The sequence below is a fragment of the Meleagris gallopavo genome, chromosome 20, assembly GCF_000146605.3.
Source record: "Meleagris gallopavo isolate NT-WF06-2002-E0010 breed Aviagen turkey brand Nicholas breeding stock chromosome 20, Turkey_5.1, whole genome shotgun sequence".
Lineage (NCBI taxonomy): Eukaryota > Metazoa > Chordata > Aves > Galliformes > Phasianidae > Meleagris > Meleagris gallopavo.
The window spans coordinates 4,115,292-4,125,844 of record NC_015030.2 but is presented as its reverse complement, the minus strand read 5'-3'; positions in this window follow the sequence as shown (position 1 = coordinate 4,125,844).

The window sequence follows — 10,553 nt, the reverse complement described above, 5'->3', positions numbered from 1 at the left end:
GTGATTGTAGGAGGGAAAGAAAATGTTTCTTCTGTAGCAGTGCAGACAGTCCTCCGACTGAACCCGTGAATAGGCACGACTGTATGTTTTCCAATCAAAGTAAGTGTCTAATTGCTGGTTATTATTACTTCGAATGAAAAAGATACATTTTTACAAGCGGATGCTGGTTGGCCCTGCGGTCTGGAGGTGAGGTGGTGTGCAATGATGTGACCCCAGCCTGGAGGTAGTGACAGTGTTCAGCTGAGTGCTGAGCAGTCACAGTGACTTGCTGCTTGTTTCACACCTCCCCAGCAGCTGTGTGTGCCCACCTGGGAGCAAGGTGCTACAAGGGAGGAGGAGGTGAATGGCATCACAAGCTGCCAAGGCACCTCTGCCCTGCTTGAGCAGCGTGATGGATGGAGCACGGTGCAGGTGGAGGACAGCTGTGAAGGCTCAGCATTTTCCCTTACTGCTAATTTCTCTGTAACTCTGATCTAAAATCTGCAGGCTACGTTTATAAATTAACTTCATTCCCACTCTGCATATTCCTATAAAATACTTGTACAGAATATAAATGACCGCTGTTCTGATGCATTTCTGCACTCGGCTTGCTGCAGGGTGGGAACACCCGTGCATCAGATGCTGTAAGGTGCTTTCTCCCTATGCATTGGTGGCCCAGCATGTACTTGTGCTGCAGTTGGACTTTCTGGAGAAAACACAACATGAGTGAGACTTCCAACGTTGCAGTGCTCACATTCACATGCCGCCCTTACCTCAATGTGGAGTGAAATCGAGCTGCAATCACAGGCAGAGCTCAATGACATTTATGTGTAATTATAATGATTATATACTTCATAAGAGCCTAATTCTGCAAATTCTCAGATGTGTTGGCGAGGCGCTGCCCTCTCCCAGTCGGTGGCAGAGGACAGGGCTGGGTGCCCTGCGGGTGCTCAGCATTTGATACGTGCACAAAAAATGACTGCAGGGGAAGGAGAGGGGCGTTATGCACACCGAGCTTCATTTCGTGCAGAAAGTGATTGGATTTAAAAGTTTGCTTGGCAATAAAAATACTTCTTACGTTCTGCAGTAAACAAACAGAGTGCCAGGGAAAGGAACCTGAAGCCTGGCAGCACTGGGAGCATCGCGCTCAAAGCATTTGTGGATAACAGAATGAGGTGAGGGAGAGTCATGTCGTGCTGTCATTGATGGAGGGGTTTGCTGGGCTCTAGAGGCCAGCAACTGAAGAGAGCACCGTGATGCTCGTGAGGACCTACTTACCCTGCAGGTCAGGCTGCGTTGGAGCACCTTGCTATGTTCTGAGCAGCTGGAGGTGCAGTTTGATGGTCAATATTCTAATGAGAGGCTGTGTTCAGTAAGAATGATGGTGTTCTTGGGTCATCAATGAACTCTCAAACGAAGTTGTTTTGTCTCTGGTGGAATTAAAGACTTAAAATGTCAATAGTACTTAGATGTAGAGAGTGCTCAGTGCTTTCTACCACAAAGCATTGCTGTGAAATACTTGATTTTCTGCTGTCAATAAACCCCTTGCTAGAAAACTTCAACAAAGTAATGTGCCCATGGTAATGGCATCCCTTATGGAGCTGCTCCTGGAGTCATTGCTCCCAGCTTGTCTTGTGTGCACATCTCCAGTGCTGCCACCTCAGAGCTCATACCCAACCAACATATTTCTCTCTAGGATGTCTAATGCTTCCCTGAGCACCCTGGGAGGTGCCTTTTTGTGCTCCTAGCTGCCAGCAACTGCCTTTCAATTCCATGCAGCTCAGCTCTTTGCCCAGCAGCCTGCCTTGTAACTCAGGGTTACCTGCCAGCAGATTCTTAAGATGTGTTTTTTAAAAAAAAAAGAAAAAAAAAAGAGTTTGGACTGGAAGCTGACAGTGTTTCATTATTATCGATTGCTTTTTTTTTCCTTCTCTGTAGCAACTTCTGTAGAGCTGAGGACTCTGCTGCAAGGCTCTGAGCAGTGAGGTGGGGTGTGTGTGTGCCACTGCCCTGCATGGCCACTTGGTAGCCATGTTTTCTGCCAGGATATTGCACTGCCAGGCCTGTATGGCTGCTGACCGGCGTTTGCCTCCCGCCTTATCTAGCAGGAAGACAGTTCCAGCCTCTGTAATTAATGAGTCTCTCCTGCCGGGGCCGTGGGTGAAACATCAGCACAGGAAATTGGCCAGGCTAAGAGGTGGCTGTGCTGCATCCCAGCTCTGAGGCAGCACGCAGCCAGCTGAGATGAATTGCTGCTCGGATGCTGAGCCATTGATCATCCTCAGGTCTGCAGGCAGACACGGAGCTGCCCCCAGTGCTGTCCTCCCTCACTTGGGGCCTTGTTTTTGCAAATGCCCCACGTGCTGGTGAATGGAGAATAGGTTGTGGGTCTGCACCTCGGGGGGCAGCTCATGTGACAGCCCTGAGAGCAGGCAGTGCCTGGCACAGTGATACTGTGCTGTTGATTAAGAGGAAAGCCAATTTATTCGGCTTGTAGTGAAGCATGAGATTAAATATGTAGCAGGCTCTTGATTGTTTTAGATGTGGTGCTTTGAGCTGCTGAGAAAAGCGTTTCCTTGGGAGGATCCTGACGGTGTGGGCCTGAAAGATGGGCTCAGGCTGTCATCCTGCAGCATCACTCACTCCTACAGCATTACCTCGTGCCATGTAGAGGGGCAGAGGAGATGCAGCCCATGGAGCTCAGCTCTGTGCCTCCATCCCAGCTCCTGAGGAGAGATGCTGACCTTTCAGACAGCTTCCTAGAATAATCCCTGGCCTTACTGGGCTCTTTTTGGAGGTGCTGCCTGTCCTGTGCTTTGGGACTCCCTCCTACCTGCAGCTCCTTCTGCCCTGGATGCCTCGCTTTTGCTTACATTTGCCCCTGTTGGCACATAAATGCATGTCAGACACCGTTGGATGGCTGCACCAATGAAATTCCATCAGTCCAAAGAGATGAAGTGGGCAAATCTGCTCGAGCTTCCTGTAGGGGAAAGGTGCTGAGTGCATTCAGGCAGGGGGTGGATTTATATCTATACATGCATTTTGCAGAAGCAGCTTTTCCCAGTGTTGCAGTTCATCTTGTTAATAAATCTCTTGTATCACCTCCCCGCAGCGGCCCTCCAGAAATCAGCTAACGAGGAGAAAGTCAAGATCAAAGATGAGCATCCTAATCCATTATCAACACATGCCATCAGACTCTCCATCTGCTAGCACAGGGCCCTGTGAGCTGGCAAGGAGGAGCCTGCAGATGCTCAGCCACCGCCGTGCCTTCACCACCATTCGGTTTGGGTTGGTGTCAGCGTGGATAAGTGGCACTCTTGAAAAAGCCACGCAGGGCCATATCGTGCTGCCCAGGGAGGTGGTGCTGGAGCCACCATCCCAGAGGTATCCAAGCACTGTGATGAGTTCAAAGGCTACAGGCAGTGCTGGTGGCAGGAGAACGGTTGGTCTGGATGATCTTAGAGCTCTTTTCCAACCTTAACGATTCTATGAGGAGAAGAAAAGTAACAGCAGGTAAAGAATGGTATAATTTAGCAGCTCATCTTGGTCAAGTAATTATTTCTTTAAAGCCCTGGATTTGTTAAAAGTATCACAATTACATTTTTTTAATGATGTCTACAGAACGAGGCGCTCATTTAATTAGTAAACATTTGGCGTGCCTTTAAATAGACTTTTAATTACATTAAAGGGACACTGTCAAGGTGTCTTTCATCATTTTTTAATAGACCTGCAGTTTTATCCCCCCCTCCTTGCATTTGGGTGCCACACATTGGGCTCCAGACAAAAAACAAGAAGTAATTTTAAAGAAGGAACTGTGTCCTCAAAAAACATTGAAAAAGACTCATTTTTTTCTGCCTGGAGGAGCCCTGTTCCTGTGGAGCAGCCCTACGTGCAGCTGTGGGGCTGGGACAGGAGGATGCTCAGGTTTCCCAGTGTGTGGGCAGCATCCTTGCAGCCCATAATCACAGGCACTTTCTGAACAGCCTGCTGTAGCATGCAGGTGTTGCTCTGCATCCTGCAGAAGCCCAGGGATCGCCTGCCAGCCCTTGGGGCTTGGTGGCCTCTTGCAGAGGTGGCAATCCCAGCATTGGGTATCATATCCAGGCTGCAGAAAGGTGCTCCGCTCCTAAACACCGCTCATCACCCTTCATGCTTGGTGGCAGCTCTCAGCCAGGGGAACTCATGCCCAGAGAAACCATGCCCTATGCTGAAACAACAGCTTTCCCCCCCATAAATCATCCTGTGCTGTTTGCAACTCCTTCCTGCTGGAGCAGATGCTGCTCCTACAGCCTTACGGCTCGCAGCTGTCGCAGACAGCAGCTCTCCTAATAAATCACCAGTGCAGTGCTAACCGATGGTGATGCAAGCTCCCAGAGGAAGCCTGGTGCTGAGTTCCCAGGCTGATGCTTGCCTTTGCATCCCCAAGCTGCACGATGCTGCCCTATCCTTTAGGGCTAAGCCTGATGAATGCCAGCCCATGAGGGCTATTGCTCGTTCCCTGCCCGGAGCTGGTGGGCTCACTGTACCTGTGGTTGGTGAGTGATAAAGGAGGCACTGAGCAGCACAACAAAGCGTGGCTCAGCCTGTGTGTCTCCGTTGCCCCGCTGCGCCTCACTGGAGCTCGAGTTTCCGGCCTCTATGCTTGGCAAGGCTCTGTAATTAAAACATATGCAATCACCAGAGGCACAGACAGCCTGGCCTGGGTGAGCCTTTCCTGGCATGCCTCCAAAGGTAAAGAAATAAAAACTGAGACCTGAGTGTGGCAGCGGGGATGCAGTGCTGGTGGGTCCTCCTGAGGTGTGGGGTGACCCCATGGGTGGCAGGGCCCGGTGTCCTTGCCTGTAGCCTGCTCTGCTGGCCAGCAGCACGTGTCGTCCTCCAGCACAGCCTGAGCACATCCCCAAGTATTCCCTTCATTCATCTTTACCCCCAAAAGCCTCAGTGATCTCCTGGGAGGAGCACTGCACGTGGGGTGATGGAGGAGCCATCTCCATCCCTGGATCAGGGAGCCATACTGCTCCTCTTCCCCCTTCTTGCAAAGGAAGCCATGCCACCTCCTTCCAGCTCCAGTTTCCAGGGATACAGTGATGGAAACTGCAGCAGGTGAGGGTGCTGCCTCTGCTGCCCCAAAATCAGAATGTGGTGCTGGGAAGTTGCATGGTGCAGAAGGAATCTTGACCACTTGCTCTGCTTGGCATCACCCTGCTGGGCAGAGGGGATGGTGCTGCAGGACCCATGCCATACGTGGCTCCCTGCATGTGGCCGAGCAGCCTGGTCTTGTAGGATCAGGTACCCCAGGAACGTTGCCATCCCACTGCTGCTCCATGCTGCAGGGAGGTGGGGTCCCTGAAGTGCAACCTGCACTCTTTGTGCCCCCACTCTTACAGCTCGAGATCCTTCTGGAAAGGAGTTATGAACAAGCAGGATCACGGCTTCGCAAGGCTTCCATAAAGTATGAATGCATAATAACATTTGCATAAATAATTCAAGATAGTCAGCACGGGGGATATTTCCTCGGCAATTTCACGTGGGCTCCTGCATCTCGGTTGTCTCCGTGCTGGGCGTGAGCAGCTCCCTGCATTTAGAACAGGCAAATCCTTGGCGTGCTGCATCTCCTGCTCCTCCTCAGCCTGCAAATCGCTCTCCCTCCCGCCTTGCTGCTCCTTCCCCAAGCTCCCAGCGCTATTAGCACCTCTAATTAGAGCTGCTTATTGATGTACTGCTGTTTGCCTAAGCGTGCCTGATGAAGGCAAAAAAGCCCTGAGCTGAAGTGAACCTGGGGATTGCTAGGAGAGGGGATTGGTGGCACCATTTTCTAGGACAGGACTGGGGGTCACCTGTCTTCCTTCTACAGCACCTGGGAGCCTGATTGGAGTCCTGATAGTCCTGCAGAAACTGAGACCTGGGCATGCTGGTTCTCCCAGGGTTCCTCTGCAGTGCCCAGTATGGGACCTGGGGCGTTTTCCCCAGGCCAGTTACCCATTTCTTGGGCATCTCTGGGAATATTCATTGGATTGTCCTCTCTGGTCCAGCGCAGCAGCAACGGGGTTTCTGGGAAGAAGTCCTGACGCCATTCTTCTTCCTCCAGGTGCCACCAACTGTTGCTTTTGTGTAGGTCCCTGCTTATTTGGCCTGATGGGTTGATGGTTGGATTAGATGACCCTGAGGTCTTTTCTGCCCATTAATGATTCTATGCACCTCAGTTCAGGAGCAAGAGTTGAGCATTGAGTTGTGGGCATGGGACTGATCCCTATTGTGTCACTCTTGGGTTGGGACCTTGGGATGCCATTACCTCTGCAAAGCCACCGGAGCAGTGCTGACAGTTCCTTGGTGTGCTGAAGGGTAGGGATGGATGTTGTGCCACGAGGATGCATGTTGGGACACTGCATCCCACTGACATGTAGGGATGTCCCTCCTGATTTCTTCTTACTTTGGCTCTTGAGGCTTTCCCCAGCCCGTGCATGGTGATGGCAGCCATGGCAAGATGGCACTGCTGGGCTTGGAGGGGATGGAGACCCCAGAAAGTGCTGTTGAGAACATGATGGAGCCCCATGGAGCACAGCATCCCCAGCATTGCCTTCTCCCTGGGACAAGGAGGAGGGTGACGTGCTTCAGGAGAAGCATTTCCCCTCCCCCTCACCATCAGGTTTTATTAATTCCCCACGCAGTGAAGTCTCTATTAATAATGGTTGCAGGATCTGGCTGGTAAGCTGGGTAATGAGATTCTCTACCTGCTGTTCCTGCGCTGCTGTGATTATGTTCGGAGGGCCAAATTCTACGTGGATTAATTAAAATGAAAACAAAAGTGAAAAAGAGGAGTTTGTCTGAATTATTTACCAGTATCGAGGAGACAAAGTAGTAATTGCAAGAGTCTCGTTGCAGGTGTTGGGGCTGAATCGAGGGCCGGCTGCTGCTCCTGTTGGGTGTTCATCAATCCTCATGGATGCTGCGGGAGCTGCTGCCTCAGCTCCTTCCAGCCCAGCCTTCAGGAGCTGCCCTGTTGGCTTCAAAGGGGTTGGGACCACTTTTCATCGGGACACGGCATTGCCTGTAGGCTCCGTGACACCTTACCTGCTGACCCCAGTGCCGACACCTGCAGCAGCTCAATGCCATTGGCTTGCCTGTAGGAAATGAGCAACGGGAAGAAAGAAAAATGAAAGGAAATGGTCCAAAAAATTCCACTTAATCATATACGCTGTGATCAATATTAATTTATCTCCATATTAAAGTCCTGCCGAAGAGAAACAAGCGGAGCCGCCTGTCGGAGTTAATCTTTAAAGCCCATAAAGATTTAGGACAGCGTAATCGCTCCCAGATTTGATACTTTATGGCCGTTCACACTTCCAGTTTTTAACCCTACATCCTGTGCAACAGGAGGAGGACTCAAGATGAGGAGCAAAGCAGCACAAAGCCCTTCTGCACGGCATGGCCAAGCACAGAGAGCAGAGCAATGGGGCGGATCGTTGTGAGCTTCGGTGGGTCAGCAGCAAAGCAAAGCCGCTTGGAGCTCCCAATTTCACGTTGTCTGGTGCATTTCTTTCTCTGAGTTTTCTATTCATCTGAATTTTATTTTTTTCCCTTGGGTCTCTACTAATAGGAATCGCTTTGTTGTTAAACTCAATTTCACTCTTGACTGGATTGAAATATGCTTATTTCCCTTCTAAAATCATCATAATAAAAATCTAGAATGATCTCCGCTCGTTATACGTGAAAAGGGAACATTTTTCTTCATGCAGGTTTTGGTGTCTGAGGGTTTATAGGTTTGTTTTTATCACTGCATGATGTCAGCCCGTAACCTGGGGCTTCCCCATTGCTGCTTCATGATCCGGGTTGGTCAGCGGATGATTTGCTGGGTGATTCTGGATGCCCTTTGGTGGGGATGGAGCTCCCCATTGCTCTGAATGGCCATTTCTCTGCACAGCCCTGGGGTGCAGGAGGGCTCAGGGCTGTGGGGGTTTGCAGGGGGAAATGCGGCAGGAGTGCAGGCCGTGCTGCAGGGAGGGCACCCGGAGGCCCCAGCATGGATTGGGTTCTGTCTCTTCTGCCTCTTGCTTCTAAAATGGGAGAGCAGAGAGCCCTACTTGGAGCCTGGTCCTGCTGGGGCTTCACTAGGAGAGAGAAATCAGGGTGTGGGATGGTTTGTGAGATGGGAAATGGAGATATGTGGCTCCCACCTGCAGGTTAAGCCTCAACCAAGCTCACCCAAAGGAGGATGCCCCTGGGGATGGGGCTCAGCATCTTCCCCCCCTCATGCACCTCCTGCTGGGGTCTGCACAGAGCTACCATTGCCATGAGGTGTCCCTGCTGGCTGTCTCAGGGGGGAATGTGGCTCCAGCAGTGCTCTGCAGTGATGCGGGTGCACATCGAAGCTCCACTGTGCACCTCCCTCTCTAATTTGTAATTGCTGCTTTTGTTTCCTCTGGGCATCTTCCTCTGCAGCAGAGCAGTCAGGAAGTGACTGCTGGTGGGGACCTTCCTTTCACCTTTTGTTTTTATTTTTTCCCTTGGTTAAGCCAAAGTCTGTGCTGTTTGTAATTAACACCATAAGAAAAATTCTCGAAGAGGAATAAGAGAAATTCAGCTTCTCTTCCACTCTCAAAGCACATAATCCTGTGGGGATCTAAGGAGCGATCCTTTGCTCTGTTTTCCTGAGCTCCGAGTGCATTAGCAGCTAATGGAAGGGAAGGGCTGTGCTGATGGGCTGGCGAGGGTGGGAGCATTCCAAATTCCCAATGCAGAGCTGTGCTGAGGTTACCTCGAGCTGATGGGAGCTGTGGGATGCCGTGCTTTGTGCTGACCAGGCTGCGTGTCCCCACTTGGGTGCTGGGATGGATGCTCCGTTGGCATAATCCCTCCCTGACTCTCGTTCTTTCAGCAGCTTTGGGACCTGGGCATGCAGTGGGACCTCAGTCTTCCCAGGAGCTGTGTTTTCCCCATCCTCAGACTTCCCTCAAGACAGAGGCATAGTGCAGTAATTGAGCTGAGCCAGTGACTGAGTGGAGTTGTTAGAGATCAATGAGGAGGCCCTTATCCCCAGCCACAGCTTGAGGGGGATGGAGGAGTTACGGTGGTAACTGATCTTATCAGCCAGAGCGTTTGGGCACTGCAGCTCCTGCAATCAAATTATATTCCCTATCTCAAGGGCAAAATTGTGCATGGGGAGAACTTGAGACAAGTGGCTTGTCACCATGTATTACTGCTTGGTGGCTCGCTGTGATCTTCTTCCAATGCAATCATTCTCTTTTCATGAAGACCCAACGGCCTGGGGAGAAGAAACGTGGGCAGGGGCCGAGCCCTGGGGCTTGGTGGTGCTGAATCATAAGATGGTTGGAGTTGGAAGGGACCCTAAAGGCTATCTGGTGCCACCCCTGCACTGAGCAGGGACACCCACAGCTCCATCAGTGCTCACAGCCCATCCCCTGACCTTGGCTGCCTGCAGGGATGGGGCACCACCGCCTCTCTGGGCAACCTGGAGGGGTGCAGGGCTGGAGCAGAAAGTCCATGGCTGCTGAATTGGTCTTCTCTTTTCCCTGCTGCTGCCCAATTCATGTGATTCAAAATAATAACAAACATACACGTGTATGTGTACATAGAACTTCAGCATATTGATTTTTGGGGGCCATTTCTTCTCAGCTTCCATAGATGATTCACTGCATTATTACCCTTCTCGAGTTTTAGATTTATCACTCCAAGCAGACAGCGGGCTGTAGTTAATTAAGCTTTTGTTTCAGACAGCAGCAGAGGGAAGGGACGGGCTGCTGCTGTGCTGCTCCTCAGGGACGAGGGTGCCACGTTCCCACCATGGGGACACATCCTGCACCAGCAGGGGTGGCTCTGGCTGGGCTGTGACCGTGTCACATCCAAGGGCTCTTGGAGGAGCGAGGTTTGTTCCTCTGAAGCCACGTAGGATATCAACTGCAAGATTTGCATGCTCCCTTGAGCTGAATGGGCTTTGTGTTCCCTGGACACTGTTGTAAATGCGGTTTCCCCCTTGCGCCCTGCTGGGCTGTGTGTGTGGGCAATGCCTTTCCTCCTGCCTGAGCAACTCTCCCAGCACGGCCTTGCACCCCTGCAGGGTGAGGCACGTCTGCACAAGCAGAGCAGCAGGCTCTGTGCCCTCCCACTGCACTGCAGGTCGGGGTTCCCTGCTAATCAGTGCACTGATGGGGTTTTGCACGTTGTTAATGAGGTTGATACAACATCACCAACGTCTCCGTGCTCCTATGCAGGGTAATGGGCAGCTGCCACTTAATGTGCTGGCTGGAGCCAGAATAAAAGCTTGCTACTCAAGGATTGTAGGACCAGACTTCTGCATTTCATTCTGCTTCACCTGCAGTCCCCTGCTCTGCACCTTTGGAGTGGGATGCTGCTTTCCTCACAGACACTCCTGGCACGCAGGAGGCACTGATTTGGCCGCTCCATTGACTGCTTCATGCTGTGCTTTTATGGGCATTAGGAAGGTTTCCAGTGCCGACATGCTGAGCTGGGCTCTGAGCCGAGGGCCCTGCTGGAGCAGCACTCTCGTGCTGATTGGGATAATGGGGGTTTGTCAGGTGTTTTCACAGCTCGGATTA